General features: G+C 34.2%; 1 long non-coding RNA gene across 1 annotated transcript; it reads right to left on the bottom strand.

Annotated features, from left to right (window-relative positions):
- Positions 1 to 284: 284 nt before the first annotated feature.
- Positions 285 to 16,329, bottom strand: LOC118680574 (uncharacterized). Its single transcript, XR_004976160.2, has 2 exons — positions 15,634 to 16,329; positions 285 to 2,229 (listed from the first exon to the last, which is right to left on the bottom strand). It is a non-coding gene; the product is annotated as an uncharacterized lncRNA (long non-coding RNA).
- Between the last annotated feature and the right edge of the window lie 1,536 nt (positions 16,330 to 17,865).

Genomic DNA, 17,865 nt, shown 5'->3' with positions numbered 1-17,865 from the left:
GTAATCTAAATTAATAACAGCCACTTCTGCTTGAAAAACACTATGGTCAAGCCGTAGACTAAAACTAAACTTGAGAGAGAGCTGCTTACAGAAGACCCTTTCTTTTCTTCGCCGTACATCTAAAGAGAAACTGTACGCAGCCTTCGCTATTATGACGTCAGCATAGCCTTTTGCAGCGAATAATCGGCAATGTATCATAAATCTTATATATTTTAATCAGTAAGTCATTGTATGTAACTATTGTACTTACCGAGATATATATACCACTATTTTTTTAAAAGATCTTCCACTCTTTTTTCACAAAAATTTTTTATTCAGTTTACAAAAATTTATTTATACATTTCAACATATTTTTTATACTTTATACATTTTTGTAAGAAGATATTAAGGGCTTAATACTATATTAATATATACATATATTTTTTTTCATATTTCAAAAATTTCATTTTGAGCTATAATAAAAAAAATACTTTTACAAAGGCTAAGCAGCGGGAACTCAATGAATATGCAGACATATGAAATCACTTACTATTTTAATCTCTCTGCAACTCTGCTCTATTTTCCACTATGCTTTTCGCCTTAAGATATGTTTAGAGCGTTTTACTTCATACAGAACTCATCAGCAAGTAACCAACAATTTACAATTCATTTTTGTATTTGTAGTACTAAGGTAACTCAAGGTCTACGAACTACTAAGCTGTAGACCTTTTACAATTTATTTTTTAATTTTAAGTATTTCAAAAATATTTCTAAATATTCTTTATTACTTTTGCGGTGCTTATAGCATAAGCAGGATATTTTGAAAATGTACAGCAACTTTGTTACCATATATAATCTATAGACTATTCTCGGAAGAAACAGCATATTCCTACTCTCCTTTCTAAAGAGATAATAGCGGTCAAGTTAACGGTAATTTAATAGCAGAAAACCGATTAAGAAAATAAGTAACGCCGAAAAGAATACGCATTTATTTTTATTAACAAAAATATAATTTTCACTAGAATTTATATTATGTTCAATAAAAAACAAGGAAGCTTAGCTTGAACTAGGTCGTACGCCAGGCATTACATGAAGATACAATATTAAGGACCTCTTGCATAAAATATTAATAAAGTATGAGGATATTTTTTCGAAAGCGACTACACGCTCGGCTTAGCGTGTGCCTAACACGCCAAATAGAACGATTAGCAACTTTTAGCGTATGAATCGTGTACGGCATATATTTTTTTAATAAATATTTTATTTTTTCTTTTGTTATGATTTTATAACATTGTGAAATATTTAATATTTAAAAAGAGAAATATTTAATATTCAAGTAGAGATCAAACGATCCCAAAAGCTTTTAGCTCGACGCTTTACGAGTGTGAAGCGCTAAGTTTAAACAACTGCTTTTCGTTTTAATTCATGCAAAGAATTTATTAAAACAAACGCGATTGTAGCATCAACGGTTGAAATTAGTAGTTCAGCTTAAAATATTTTATGTCACAAAAAACGTAGTTTTGCAAAATATAAAAACAACCTTACCGAGTTTTGAAAGACTTGAATGGATACCACTTCTACCGCAAATAATAGTAATCTGAGCGCTATACCCAAATTAACGGCTTTGTATCAGTGGATCTAAAGGATACCATTTTGGTGATTTCATAGATATTAAATAATAAAAGTTGTAGTTCTTATGAAGTACGGTAGTATTGAATTTAGAAAAACTTTCGCGTAAGCGAGTTAATTCAAAAATTTGGGATTAAAAATTAAATATTTATTTTTAAATCTCGATGTTGGGATTAAAAATTTAAAATGTTAAAATTAAAAATAAATTAATCCCATATTTGGAATTACTAAATAAATAAAAAAATTGTTAACTCTGTTTTACAAAATAAAAATTTAGTTTGGGATTACAAAAAAGAAAAATGATTAAACTGTTAGTTTAATAATTGTTTTAAAGCAATATTTGCAATCCTGGTTTCTACTAAATAAAAATGTGGTAAACGAAAAAGGTAATTAAATTTTAGTTATTCTGTTCGAATAAAAAGTATGTATCTATATAAGCTGCAGAGGTCGCAGGATCTGCACTTATACGGACAATAGTTTTCGATGACTTTTGAGAGTGCATTCCAAAAGAAATATCAATTTTCTTCAGTAAATTTAACATAGAATAAAAGAAGTTGCTACGGGGGTTCTTCATAACTTCAACCCTCACATGGAACTCTACCTCAAATTTAAAGATGTTCACTGCAAAAAAAAGAAAACAAATTGATATAAGTATATGTAATAATATCATTATATAATAAACTTAAAATATATCTTAAAAAAGGGTGCAATTAAAAATAATATTTTTATCTAGTATTTATAGAGATTATTCGAATTATAAGTTTAAAATTTATTACATGATCTAAAAAGCTCAGAAGCTTTAAATTAAGTCATATAACAAAATTTGACCCAACCTTATTAATATCTATAAACAAAACCGTTTCAAAGTATTCTGTAAATGTATGCAAAGTTGTCAGTTTTAACTGGAAAGCGAATCGAACAAACAACTAGTAGAAATCTCATAGACTGACATAATAATTTAATCATCTACATATGTCCTCTCTTGTATAGAATTCAATTGTATAGCTTTATTATTGCTCTGCGCTGTAAATTCTTTGTCAAGAGCTGCACCACAGAGCAACCTTTTTCTCTAGTCTCTTAAATATTATATCAACAGCATTGCTAGCAATAGTGGAGTACCGTTTCAAGACGGTACAACTGTGCAACGATTTAGCCACTACAACAATAACATCAACACAATTGTAGCTAAAAAGTTACGAGCGTACAAAAGACAAGCAAAGCAGCGGAAGTGGTCAAATGAGACAGCAAGAAATTTTGTATGACAAATGCAGTTGCAAGTACATATATCACAATTTTGTCACTTGTGACCGCAACGCGACAGAGCCGCCCGTTGGCGACTCATTACTTTGACCACCAAAATTATTTTGTTTCGCAACAATGACAGTAATGAAGCAACACTATCTTCAACAGTTTTTGTGCTGTGTATGTAACAAATAATTGGTGCCTACTTTGGCTGTCTTTTAAGTCATTGCTTGTCAGTGGTTAGAATCTAGCTTACTGAGAGTTCTTTGTGTGCTCGTAAATGAGCTGTAAATTGTCGGTATAAGCAGTCGAGACCTTTATGACTTTGCTGTTGTAACTATAAAAAGTTGTTGACGCTTTGAAAATATAAAGAAATCATGGTAAGATAGCAAAGTCTAGTCAGTGAGGACTAGAATATGACGTTTGGTTAGTATTTCTTAAACACATGTGGCCCAAATTTCTTAGAAAGTTTTAGTTTTTTTCAAAGAACTAAGCAAATACGAGGATTGGTATTTATATTTGTGATTTTGGGCCTTACAGCTTCTACAAGATTTATGGGTTAATCTCAAAGTGACGAGCAAGCGCTATCTCTTGTGGGAGTTAAAAACTCCTTGTATACGAAACTTTTTCTCGTAGTCTCTCTTCGCTCAGCAATCAATTCCCATAAGATCACATAAAATCAATAAAGGACCATTATTACATATAAAGTGGGCTTCAGACAATACATTTTTTCTGTAAGTAATCCAAGAGAAGCAAAAAGAAGACAGATTCACTCAATAATTAAGTTAGGCCAAAAAATTTCTTCATTACGACTACAGTTCCTCTTGAAGCAAGAAAAGTTCAGCTTTTCCATTTACTATGGATCCAGGCACGGAAATATTAAACAGATCTATTTGACTATAGAAAAAAGATTAGTCAAGGCAAATATGCGTACTTTTTGTACCATAATTGAAGCACAGAGACCCAAGCTTCTCAAAAAAAAAAAAAATTTAAATATTTGAGAAATCAAATTTTCGATCTGCTTTAAGTTCCAAACTTACCGTTCAAAAACTCGAAATAAATTTTTCAAAAATACAAAATTAGAAATTTTTATAATATTTAAAATGTTTATATTTTTTTATTAAAAGTAAGGCAAGATATAGGGTTTACCAAGAAGAACGACATAATGTTAAAATGAAATAAAACTCTCAAATCTGACCAAATGTGTTCTTTATATTTTTAACTTCCCGCTAAGAAAATTGAAAATTTTCTAAAAATCGGGAAGATATTGTTTCACCCCATTTTGCAAAAATCGAGTTTTCAACAGATCTCGACGTTTTGAGGGTCGAGGAAGTTTCCCCGAACATTTCTACGATGATGTCCGTATGTCTGTATGTATGTGTGGATGTATGTGACCCTCTTATAACTTTTAAACGGCTCAACCGATTTGAATAAACTAAACGGCATTCCAAAGGGTTTCATTGCACTTGAATTTCGTGTGAGTTTGGACCCAATCGGACCAGTAGACTTTGAGAAATCTCAAAAATAAAAATTTTGAAAAATCATTTCTTCCAAACGACTTGACCGATCGACACCAAAAACTAATCAGTTCTAAACCTTGAAGAAACACATCGTTTGCCGCAAACCGGGTCAAAATCGGTTGATTTACTTGCGAGATATTGAAAAATTTTGAAGAGCTCAAAAGCAGTGAAAAAAGCGAAATTTGAACGTTAGCGTATGAAATTAGAGGGAAGTTGCAGGGATGGCCCTTGAGGCCAACCGTTTTCCACATTTTTTTGTTATGCAGACAGTTTAATGCCATTCATAATATAGGTACTTGTAGTAATTATAATCTTAAGCAATTTCCAAGCCTTGTACCAAGGTGAAATGTAACATGATGAAATGGCAAGCCGTATTGAGACACTAAAAAAATTTGACACAAATCCGTAAACAAACATGGCCGCCACTAGCTGTCAAAATCACGTCATCTCTATTGGTAGACGCTGTACATGCATATGTCAATTATTTACAAAAAATACCAGCATTTTATTTTACATGTTTATTTTTTGTTGTGGATATAAGCTAGTAAGTGCCTTACTATGTCAACTCGCTTTAAGAATAAAGCCCATTAAATTTTTTTTAATATTTATAGAGTTTTAACGCACGATTTTTCTTGAAAGCAAAAGCCAGTTAACCCGCCGAAGCATTCTAAGTAATCCCCACATGCGCACAAAAGAAATCCTTTAAAAATATCATTAAATAAATCTATATAACGCTTAATTGAGTGCACCACACACGCACACACACACACTGAGTACAATAAAGTAGACCACAAAAAGTTGCAGCAAAAAAAGCGCAGCGACAACTCAATAAGTTGAAATTAATACCAACAACATTGCCTTGCACTCGAAAGCATCAACGAAAGGACAATAGGACGAAAAAAGTATAAAAAGCAACAACAACTACAATGCACGCTAACACACTTGCAACAAGGCGGCTTTGGCTTGCAGTGGCTGCTGCACATGTGTGCGGTTACTGTTTAATTGCGTTTGTCCAGCGCTTCCGTTTGTCTGTCCCTCGATCTGCCTATGCACCGCTCTCATGTTTTGCCGTGTGTGTGTGTGTGCGTTTGTGAAGCGACCTGCAATTAACCCATGAATGTGCGACTGTAATGCAATTAAAGGAGCTGGAGGCACACACACGCACACATACATTCATACATACGCAGCTATATGTGTGTGAAAGGGGCATGCGTGTCACATAGGTCGCCGCTATCGCATTTTCACGCTCAATTATTATTAAATATTTTAAGTTTCGCATTTACATAATGAGCACGATTTCACGCGTCGCGCAAATGCCGACGGTGCCTACATACGCAAGCTGCGCTGTGGTGTTGTATGTGTGCGTGGCATCGTAAAGCACGCTTAATTGGCGCAGTGCAGCAGCACCAGCTCGCCCGTGTGCTCGTCCCTAATGGGATTGCAATTATTTGTCGATAAAATGGAATTATATCGCATTTTTGCAATATTTGCCGTTTACACTTAATATGCTCACACTTACCTCTGTTTATTTTATTTAATTTTGTTTTTTTTTTGTTGCATTTAATTTTTTCTTTGCTTTGGTTTAATGAGCAGCGATAAAGGCATACATTTAATTTTTTAATTATTCGGCATTAAAAATATATTAATAATGTTTGCTTTAATGATTGTGCATTTTTTTCCCGTTATTTATTTGATTATGTGTTAATGACTAAATTTGAATGCGGTATACGGCAGGCGATTTAATGCCCAGTGAGAAATTTTGGCTTCTCAAGAAAAAAAATTTTTTTTTTCATTTACAAATAATGATTTAAAATAGTAAGAAATGAAGTACCGTGTAGGAAATTCTGTAGCTTAGATATAAGTCGTCGTCTAATTAATTTTATTTGAGTGTACGACTAGTCCCACCATTTCTGAGATATCGATCTGAAACTTTTCACACGTTCTTTTTTCTGTAAGAAGCTGCTCATATGTTGGCACCACCAATATCGGAATAACATAGCATATAGCTGCCATACAAACTGAACAATCAAAATAAAGTTTTTCTATGAAGAACTCTTTTACTTGACTAGATATCTTCATGAAATTTGACATGAAATATTTTCGAAGGCAACGCTACAATCTGTGAACAAATTGTACAAATCGGAACACTATAGCAAATACCTGTCACACAAACTGAGCGAACTGAATCAAGTTCTTTATTGGAAAACTTTTTTATATGATAAATATGATTACGAAATATGACATGAAATATTGTCCAAGTCAACGCTACAATCTTCGAACAAATCGCTCAGATCGTCATATAGCTGTCATACAAACTGAACCATCGAAATCAAGTTCCTGTATGGAATTTTTTTTTAGTTGATAAGGGTATTATAGCTTCAATTTAAATGAAGTTAGCGTTTTTCCTCGTTTTAACTACATATTAAAATATTATTTAAAGTTACAGCCCTCTTTTTCTACAATCATAAATATTTCCTACTACTTAAGCACTTCATAGTAGACACTTTTATTACTTCAAATTACGCATTCGTAACTACTCATGTGATAAATTATTCTTCTCTCTTCAGCTCACACCTGCTACTTCAGAAAAACTTCTCTCACTCTCTCTCTCTCTCTAACAAGCACACATACGATTACTTTAAGTATGCCACCAACCTTTGACTACAGCATTCCAATAAATAAAACATAAAAAATTTCTAAAAAAAAAAATCCAACTTTGTAAAATACTAAGTATGAGCACTAAGCACAAGCTTGTCTGATGATTTCACTTTTTGCACGCTTCCTCGAGGGGGAAATAAATTTAAAATAGCTAAGGCAGATAATGAGATGCTTGAGCAAGCGGCGAGGCAGAAAAAAACCGTTAGCAATTGGTGAAGAAATGCACAAAAATTTATTTGTTCTGGTGCACACATGCAAATTTCCAACTGTTAACTCACTTGCAGATATCCTTCAAAAATTCAAATGCAAGAGCTGCGAATGCGCGCTGACTAGTTGGTATGTTGAGGCGCTGGTTGAATCGCCGCTTGGCACTTTGCCATGCCTTTTGCCTATTTCCTGTGATACAAAGCGAATTTTTTCCATATTCACATACCTATATTCTTTTCACATAAATTTAACAGTGCTCCGCTGCTGTGAAGCATCTCGTTGCAGGCAACACTCCATGCTCCTCGTTTCAGCCAACACTTGTCATTACTTTATACTAAACTACCGAAAGCTACCTGCCACCAGCTTACGCTGCTTACAAACCTGCCATATCTTCTTCACCTCCTTTTTGTTGTTGTTGTATAACGCTCCGCCCCAGGCTTATTATGAGTTTTTAGCTTCCCTTTGGGAATTTTTCAATTTTTAAGCCGGAAATCTACTTTCAATTGTTTGCCTACGCTGCTTCTTGCCTGCCTCCAAGGCTGCGTTGGTACGCTTTTGTGCAACTCCCGCTCCCAATCGGTCAGGTGTGCTGGTGTGTATGCATGTATGTGCGCGTAGGTGTTGCTCATTTTTCTACTCACAGCTGCGCTCGTTGCCGCCTACAGCCTTCTGAAGTGTAAATATTTTCACAGAAGGTGTAAATAAAATCTTGTAGATTGCGCTGCGCTGCCGTGCGGTGGTTTAGCTAAGAGCTCGGTTGCAAGGCGTGCACTTGTTGGCCTAGCGTTCGGGGAGTTTAACGGTGCAAATGTTTCAATTTCTCAAATGAAGTTGTTCGCTTCGTTTTTCTGCTGCTTCTCCTACCTTTTTATTTCTTTACTTCAATTCTTTTCGTACATATTTATTTATTTTGTTTGCTCAAACGCTTTATTTCTTGATATCTTTGCAATTTTTTTCATCCCTTCAGCTCGCTTCTTAAGCTCGCCACTGCGCTTTACTTCTGTCTCGCCTTCTTTCTATGTCTTCGGCCGCTCTACCTCCTTTTCTTAGCTTTTGTAAACAAATTAAATTTTATTAATGCGCAAGGATAAACACTTCAATGCTTAAGCAGCGGCATGGCGGTGTGTATCTTTATATAGTATATAATATATATCCGCTCCTCAACCCCACCACAAAACAGCAGTGCTATTGTTATCCTTCCGCAATCTTATTAGTTGATATTTAATAATAAGCACATAAAGCAAGCAAAGCAGTTGAATAGCCCTAAGGATAGCTCTCAAATGAAATTTGAAGAGTGCTCATCCTTTGCAATTATTACAGCGGTCAAATGAGCTTGGCAAAACGAGTTTATATGGGTATTGGGGCTCATTGAATGGAGCGACAACTGAAAGGGTACAGCTTCCTTTCTTCTTAGAATTCTAAATAATATGGCTGTATCAAATTACATTGAAAAATTATTTCCACAATTCTTATATTTATTTCTATAAGAATTCTGACAGGTTTTTCGGCCAAACTTGCCATCTCCATAATGTGAAAAGATATCTTGAAGGTAATATCAATGCATTGTTCAAGCACATATTTTTATGAAAAGTTGCTGAAATAATCTGCGGTCTAAGGCTGCAAACTTGCAAAGTTTTAGAGTGGCTTGCAGTATCAACTGTCAACCGAAACTTTTAACCCTTCTTATAATTAAGGTATCTAAAAAAAGTTCAGTAAAAAAATTTACGTCGTTTTTTTTAACAGTTTTTGAGAGAAATTGAAGGTCTGTAACTTTTCAGAAGACATAAAAAACTTGAAGCGCCAAGCTAAAGTTCGGAAAACTCTTCCCTTTTTAATTTTCGTACAAAAATCATACGATAACCAAAACATCCTTGATAGCAGTAGTACAGCGAGATTTACTTTTACTTAGCTACTTCTTTGGTTCCACAAATCCAAAGAACCTTAAAATCTTTAGGCATTAATCATACATTTTCAATTTAATTCAATTTTATTCCTCCAATTATTCGTTTAGGGGTCAGAGGCCCCTTTCATGACAATTATATCTTCAGCTTTTTATGCAAAATACTTTTCAAGCGAAACTGTTAAGCCAACTATTCTGAAAATAAAATATACAAACGCTTACGACTTTTTCGTGAAAAAACCGTACAAATTGTAAACCTCCTGCGCAGCGCTTGTTGGATTTCCACACTATCATTTTTCAAATATTGGCTCCACCGAAGCCCTTGTTGGGTTTCCATACTATCATTTGATGTCTGTTCGAAACTCTAAGTTTGAGATTGCCTTAAAATCATAAGCTTAGTTTATGTCGCGGCGAAATTTCAACTCAGGGTCAAAGAATTGGTAGACACACGGACTTACCGACATTATATCATACACAATGCGTAAAGATATACGCCAAAATTTGTCAATAAATATACAGCGTCCATTAACAACAACATTTCGTAGTAATTGTTTAACTCACTTAAAATAGAACGTCTTAATGTTCAACTTCGACGTAAGTAAATTACATTAAAAACTTAAAATATTTGCATTACACTTGACTTCAGCGCCGCAGTTCGTCGGTTAAAACTGAATTCGTAGCATAAACACGCCATTCAAAGGGCGCGCGTTAGTGAGTGTGAGCGCAAACTAGTTGGCAATACTCAAGAGTAGTGTTAAGGCAATGGCTCAACTTAAGAAGTAGAAAAACACTCAGCCGCTAACCTTTAAGTGTTGACAACTTTAATGGCATGGCGGCTTAAAAGTATGAAATTCTCAACAAAATGTTGTTTTACATTAGCAAATTTCATGGAACAAAAAAGTGGGGTAGAAAAAAGTGAAGAAGCTAAGTACCTCGTAGCTTTTAGTGTGCTGAGTTTGAGCATCAGTAGTTAGCGTACTTCAGTCGTCAAAAATGCATACTCGCAACAGTCGCAATAAAATTTTCCTCAACAAACTACTTCCTCCACCACGCCTTCCCTTTCCACTTCTTTTGTTGATTTGTAGATTGTAAATTTGCTGGTTTGTTTGTCGATTGTCTGTGATTTGCTCGCTGAAAATTTCTAGCTATTTTTAATATACATAATTTCATTAAATAAATGCCTTTCTGTCTTTGCGCAGCCAGTGAGTGCTAGTGCTTTTACTTACATTTCAATTGTTCCGTGCTGGTTCGTGTTCGTGTCTATGGGCATTTTGGCCTTTTAGTCAAATTAACATAATTTATAAGCAGATTTTGTAGTTGAGTTAATTCTGATTATTTCAGCGAAGTTTATTGTTTTTGGTGAAGATATGCTTTTCTGTAACTTATCCTTTATATTTGTTGCCTTTTTTTGGTGAGATATTATTCAAATAAGCCTTAGTAATGCAATTAGGGAGTTATACAGTTTTGCACTCCAGCTTAAATTCAGATATGGAGAGTTGTGTTATTATTGAGTCTGGTAATGCATCTCTCGTTCATTTCAGAGTAACTTTACCAGTCAAATTTTAATTTACAAAAGAAAATAAATATTTTGAGTTACGCTGAAATAAAATGTGTGCAGATCTATAGCTATAACCCGTTAGTATAACTCAATCAATAATTTAGTTCTCATTTCAAATATTTTGCATTTTTTGTGCAAAATGTTCGGCGAATTCTGCATATAAAGCGAGTCGGTCGTGTAATCGAAGCCCGAACGCAACAAAACTCAGAATTATTTACAAATTTCCTGTTGAAGAAAAATGCCTAAGCACTGTCAAGAGATCTCGCAAACTGAGCTAAAAGCCACAATAATCGGCTACTGTACTGTCAGAGAATATATACTAGAATAATATAATTAAACGCAGTCAAATAAAATCTAAGTGCATATATGGAGTATTTAGAAAAAACCAGAAGCTCCACATACACTTTTCGTCATAAGAAATTATTTCTGTGACCCAGCCTTTGCGCTTAAGCTGTCATAAAATGCGGTTACCCAAATCGAGATCGAAAGTCTAAGATAGTCAATTGCCATGCGGTGTTTCTCAACTTGAGTTTGAGTATGACTCCTATAAAATTTAATCGGCATCTTCTACTATATTTTTTTTAGCTTCCAGGTTCATATCCATATCTGTCGTTGAATTTCTTATGACAGTCGAAAGAGGTGCAATTTTTTACAGCAAATTTGAGAGAACTGAGTATTTTGATACACCCACATACTTTTCTAATACACTGCTAGCATAGCGCCTACCCTATTTATTTTTGCAAAGAATTCATATTTTGTCACCAAAATAATATTTCTAATACACTACAGTAACCTAACCCCGTTTATTCAAACAACTAAGCAATTTGAAAGCATATAGAAATTATTTAACGTGCTACATACTTTCGAAAGCTACTGTATAATGATTATTTAAATAGAATCACGCAACTTTAATGTATTTCAGATAATTTTTTAGCATAAAAGTTACTTCAACTGATTGATTCTTGGTGACTCAGCAACGACAAATCCGCTTCTAAATTGCCAAATTCGTACGCAAAATAGCTAGGAATTTCTATTAAAAAACAATATATGCTCAATTCGAAAATAATGCTAAATAATTTCCAAAAACAAAAAACGCAAGAACACATGAACATGAACGGCGTTTGCCGCCTGCTAAAAAACTAGGAAGCGAAAGTAACAAGGTAGTTAGAAAGAGCGTTGAAGACAGAGGAGTGCAAAGACAGAAACAGACGCGGAATAAATAATGAAAATGGAGTATAAAAACCCGGATGATGTCGAGTGAAAACTATCACAGAATTTTAATTACATGTGGAGGAAAAAAGGTGTAAATTTTATAAACAGTTAAGAACTAGAAAAAAGGCGCAGGTAATGTTGGGGCATGAATAAGAAAAAACTATAATAAAAGCCGCGAAATTGTCAATGTGTTAGAAAAATTGACAACTCATGCACACACAGATAATTATGCGTGTTTTTATTTGTTTGTTTTTTGTGTGTGTATCTGTCAAATATGTATGTATGTTATGTGCGCGCCGAACATAATTGGATAAGATGTGTTACGGCGCGATTGCATGAAAAATGAACTGAGAAAGGGTAACTGATAATAAAAGTAAATAATAAAGATGGTTGCCGGGCGATAGAAAGTTCAACGGAAGCGTGATATGACTTTTTAAAAGACGCAACAATAAAATCCAGCGCGCTATTTCCACTTTTTCGTGTATGTATGTATAGTATATATAGGTGTATAACCGCTAATATGTATGCAGATCTGCTTTGTCACGTGATTTGCCATGCTACAGCGGTTTTTCGGCATAACAAAATCTGATTTGTGCCTAGGAAAACTACAGACAACAGCGACTCTCGAACGCTATGCAGCGCTATACACATATGTATGTGTGATCAGCCAACACTGATATTAAAGTCAGATAACAAAGAGTGTGCGCACACACCGGATGACTGTCACTTTTTCCAGTAAACTATTTAACAGCCCAACCAAGCGTACTTAAGTGCCACTGTATATAGTATGTGCATGTATGTTCATGTACTCTTACACTGTGCCACCGCAGCCTTTTGCTCTCTGTCAATGACCTCTACATACACTCCATTAGGTTTAGTATTCCATTCCGGTGCCGTGAAACAACTCAATTTTGAATGGCATTAATCATTAGCATTTCTTTTCGTCATCTGTCGACTTTTCTACATACTTTTCACACTCGGTCTCACAGCACTACAAAGTGTCGCATATTAGCGCAATGTGGCACATGTTGCTTCACTCCTTCATATATGCCATACATATACCTTCATATATACCATACATATATGTATGTATGTACTCTACATATACATATGTATGTGTTGTGTGTTCGTGCAACATTTTCGAGACCCGCTTACTACAATTGAAGCATATTTAATTTCATTTCAATTAAACTTTTGTTATATTTAACAGCAAATTTCATTTGAATTTTGTTGTATTATTTCCATTCTTGATTTATTATACCCTGAACAGGGTAAGTTTGTAACACACAGAGGGAAACGGCGGAGACCAAATAAAGTATATATATAAGTGATCACCGTGACGAGCTGAGTTGATTTAGCCATGTCCGTCTGTCTGTCCGTCCGTCTGTCCGTCCGTCTGTCCGTCCGTCTGTCCGTCTATCCATCCGTCTGTATATACGCGAACTAGTCCCTCAGTTTTTGAGATATCGATCTGAAATTTTGCACCTGTACTTTTCTCACAAAGAAGCTGCTCATTTGTCGGAACCGCCGATATCGGATCACTATAGCATATAGCTGCCATACAAACTGAACAATCGGAACGAAGTGCTTGTATGGAAAACTCTTTAATTTGACGAGGTATCTTCACGAAATTTGGCATGTATTATTATTTAAAGCATTAATCTAATCTCCGAAGAAATTGTATGGATCGGATGACTATAGCATATAGCTGCCATATTAACTGAACGATCGGAGTAAAGTGCTTGCATGGAATATTTTTTTATTTGACGAGATATCTTCACGAAATTAGGCACGAGTTATTGCTTAAGGCAACAAATTATTCTCCACAGAAATTGGTCAGATCAGATCACTATATCATATAGCTGTCATACAAATTGAACGTTCGGAATTAAGTTCTTGTAAGGGGCCTTTGTTTTTGTGAAGGGTATTATAGCTTCGGCGCAACCGAAGTTAACGTTTTTTCTTGTTTTTATTTCAGCTCACCGACAGTTCCATGCAAATAAGCACGTGAAATGCTCGCTAAAACCTTTTGTTTTTATTTACTGCTGTTTTTGTTGTTCTTAGTTTTATGTAAACCTTAGCTAGAAGTTTTTAAAATTCCCATAGGCACCACCTTTACGACCATATATAGAGTAACTCTATTTAATATATATTTTACAGAGTTTTTAGCCACTGTGTGATACACAACCAGCTCTATGAGATAAAATTTTTGCAGTTAGTTGCACAATATATCATAAATGAATGTTAAATGTAATAGACGGCTTACATTTAACTCCAAAATACTATCAAACCTCTTAGAACTAAACTGAGATTCGCGAAAGTGCAAGTATAACACAAAAAAATTGAGTTAGAACATTGTATATCATGGGTGAAAGGTAAACCGCCCAAAAACTCAGTTATATCATATGAAAATTATTTTAAAAACATATGTTTTCAATAAGAAAGAGTTTTACAAATATCTCATAGTATGCGCTATATCTGAATAATACGGGCAATAGGTTTATAAATGTAAACTTTCAACGATAAACTTTGAAAATTTTATTAAATAACTTAAAAATGGTTTAGAATGCATAGTTGCAAGGTCCGCTCTAACCTCAAACCTGTTTTTTGGGAGTAAAAGCTTTGCCGCATAGAACTAAGCTGTAAGCAGATCTATTTATTCTAGATCTGCATATACCATAAACTCAAACTGAGTTCTTACAAAATTGTAAATATCGGCAAGAGCTTTACAGCTTTAAAATTAATATGACTCACATCTATCAAGTTCTCTCAGATTCCCAGTCATTTTAATTTCGCGACACTAAAAAACTTGCTTTCTCAGTAGACTTTACTCCCTGTTTTAAATTTCCGAAAATTCAATGATACAATTTTATGAAAAATGCAAACTCTACAGCACAGTTTTATTTTGCTCTTTAAAAAGAATAAGCGAAACCAACGAATTGTCATTAGTAAGTGACCTAACTAACACGAAATAAATTTAAAACAATTCAGCATTTTTTAAGAATATTTAATATTTGTTTGTATTATTTTGTTGAAGAAAGGTCATAAAAATTTCAATTAGAACATGTAAAAGAAAATTTTTATGCGATCTATTTAGGTGGTCAATAGGACCCAACGTCATCTTCGAAGGTTTCAGTCAGATATTGCATTAAATCACAGTAATTTTTTTTAGAAATAAAAACAGATGAAATTAAAAATAAAAATGTGGATAATAGTTAAAGTCAAAGATTGAATATCGCATTTTGGCATATGAAATTTTTTTTTTATAGTAAACACAACATTTTCAACAATTTCAAGCTATGTACATATGTATGTTCATACATGTATATAATTTCTTATGATTGGCGAATCACTTTAAAAATAATTGTGTTACTTAATCTACACTAATTTTCGAAACTACTGATTTCCTAAATTTTTTATAGCAATTTTAATTTCAAAAACCACTCAGCTAACGAAATTACTTTCGAACTAAAACACAAAAACTGAAAATTGAAAATTTTGAAATGTACTAAAAAACACACACACTTTCCTGCCGTTTGCTGAACTAAAAATAAATGTTAAGAAAACAAACACTAATCAATCATGACACTGTGTCACGACTTGATAGAAATAATTTTTTGAAAAAATTTTAAAAAAAGCCGCACAAAAATAATAGTCAGAAAACAAATACGAACAGTAGAAGAAAATCTTAGGAAAAATCACTTTTGTATTTTCAACAAAACACTTACCCGAAACAGCGACGCCGCGTCCCGTCAGCGTACGTGTTTACCCAAACAAATCTCCAAGCCTTGCCACACCACAACGCGTCACGCGCCTGTATCTGCCTTGCCGCTGCGATTGGCTTTGCCCCTTGACGACGCTGGACAGCGCGCCACACCGCACTGCTACCCATTTAACTGATCGCGGCGTAGCGCACATATGTACAAGTATGTATGAGCGCGCGTATGTGTGTTTACGAATTCAACGGTTGAATGAATGCAAAAGTAGCGCTAGCGCTCGCTATTTGTATGGCACTGCTGTTGACGCTATTGTTGTTGTAAACATTCATACATTTGACGCGATCGCTGTTGAATTGCTAGCTTGTCGGCACTGCTACTGGTGTTGTTGTTGTTGTTTCTCGTCTTGTTATTTTCAGTGTTCACGACTTATCAGCACCTGACCTTTCAACAATGCATAGCAACAACAACTATGTGGTTTTTGCTTTGCTGTTTATGTAAAAAATGTGGTCGCGTTGTTGTTGTTGTAGAGTTTTTTGTTCGGTCTTTTTTTTATTTTTTATTTTTTGCTTCATCATGAGGCAGTTCGCTGGCTTTTATAAATATTTACATTGCCCGGCATGAATAGCGAGTACGTTGGAGCGCGAGGAGCGCCAGTGATCCGGCTAGGCTGAAGTTTCAAGAACAACTGACGTTTCGAGGCGTAAAAAGTCTGCATAAAAATTGTAGATTTTTAGAAATGCACATACAAATGTTTGTACACACTTACATACTTGTAGGTATTTTCGTATGTTCATACATATGTATGTATGTTAACGTTAATGATTATTACATAGAATGCGCTTATCGGCAGACAGACATAGCAAATATGTACATAGTATATACACATAACGAAATCTCTAGATATACATATACATATATGTGCATATGTATGTATGCACCATTCGCTTAGTGCAGCGCGTGTAAATAGCTTGCACATGAAAAGTTAACAGCAAAAAAAAAAAAATAATTTAGTTCAAATTTCAACCGATCTTGCAGCAGTAAAGCTAATATTTGTGCGCGGCGCGAGTGTGAAAACATTGAAACTTGCCGCACGATCGTCATTTCTTATGTACACGCCGATCTATGAGCCTACACAAATGTCTATGGCATGTCTTTGTATGTATACTTCGATAAGCTTGTAAATATTTGCACATGTTGCCTACAATTTCGGCGATAATAATGACACATGAATGAGAAACTTAATTGTAGCAGAAATTCTTATGTAAAAAATATACCAATTGCCATAAGCTACATTAGGGATGTGCTTAAATAGCAACGAATTTATTTAATATTGTAATTTTACCTTAAACGTGGTCTATTAATTTGACACGAAGTTTCTGACAGCCAGAAGAAAACTTCGTATGGTCTCCCCTATAAAATATAAACATATGTAAATGATCAGCGTGGCGTCGATTTTTCCATGCCCGTCTGTATATACGCGAACTAGTTCCTCTGATTTTGAGTTATCGATCTTATACTATGCTCACGTCCTTTTCCCTTCATTGAGCTGCATATTTGTCGGAACCACCGATATCGGATCACTATAGCATATAGCTGTCATACAAACTGATCGTTTCAAATCAAGTTCTTGTATTGAAAACTTTTTTATTTGAAAAGATATATTCAAGAAACTTAGACATAGGTTATTATTCAAGGCCACGCTACAATATCCGAAGAAATTGTTTGTATCGAAGCTCCTTAGCGTATAACTAACATACAAACTGGCCGATCAAAATTAAGATAAATATCTTTTTATATGCCTTTATACCATAAAATAAGGAATATACATGTTAAGGGTAGAATAGCTTTTGGTTAGCCGCAGTCACATTATTTTATCCCTACTAACTTATAAATACCTTGGTATATTAGAAACTAGTTCCAAGCTATTGTAGTTACTAACTATTTCCAAACTAGTTACTAAACTGTTGGAGAACCTAACAAAGTCATAAAAAGCTTTCGTATTTCCGTTTAACTAAATATTTTATACAATTTTCACAAAATTAATGATAAATAACGAGTTTAAAATATTTAATAATGTTTGCTGCGTTTATTTTGTTGTTTCAAAATCCACTTTTGATCATTTTTAAAGTTGAAAAAACTTTTGATTATTGAAAATATTATATGATTTCTTTGTTTTTACAACAAAAGAATTGGAATATTACAGCTAGGCTGAAATAAAAAAGGAACTCGTTTTGGAACTAG

Source organism: Bactrocera oleae, chromosome 6 (assembly GCF_042242935.1).
Source record: "Bactrocera oleae isolate idBacOlea1 chromosome 6, idBacOlea1, whole genome shotgun sequence".
Lineage (NCBI taxonomy): Eukaryota > Metazoa > Arthropoda > Insecta > Diptera > Tephritidae > Bactrocera > Bactrocera oleae.
The sequence above is the reverse complement of the archived record's forward strand: the minus strand, read 5'-3'. Positions and strand labels throughout refer to the sequence as shown.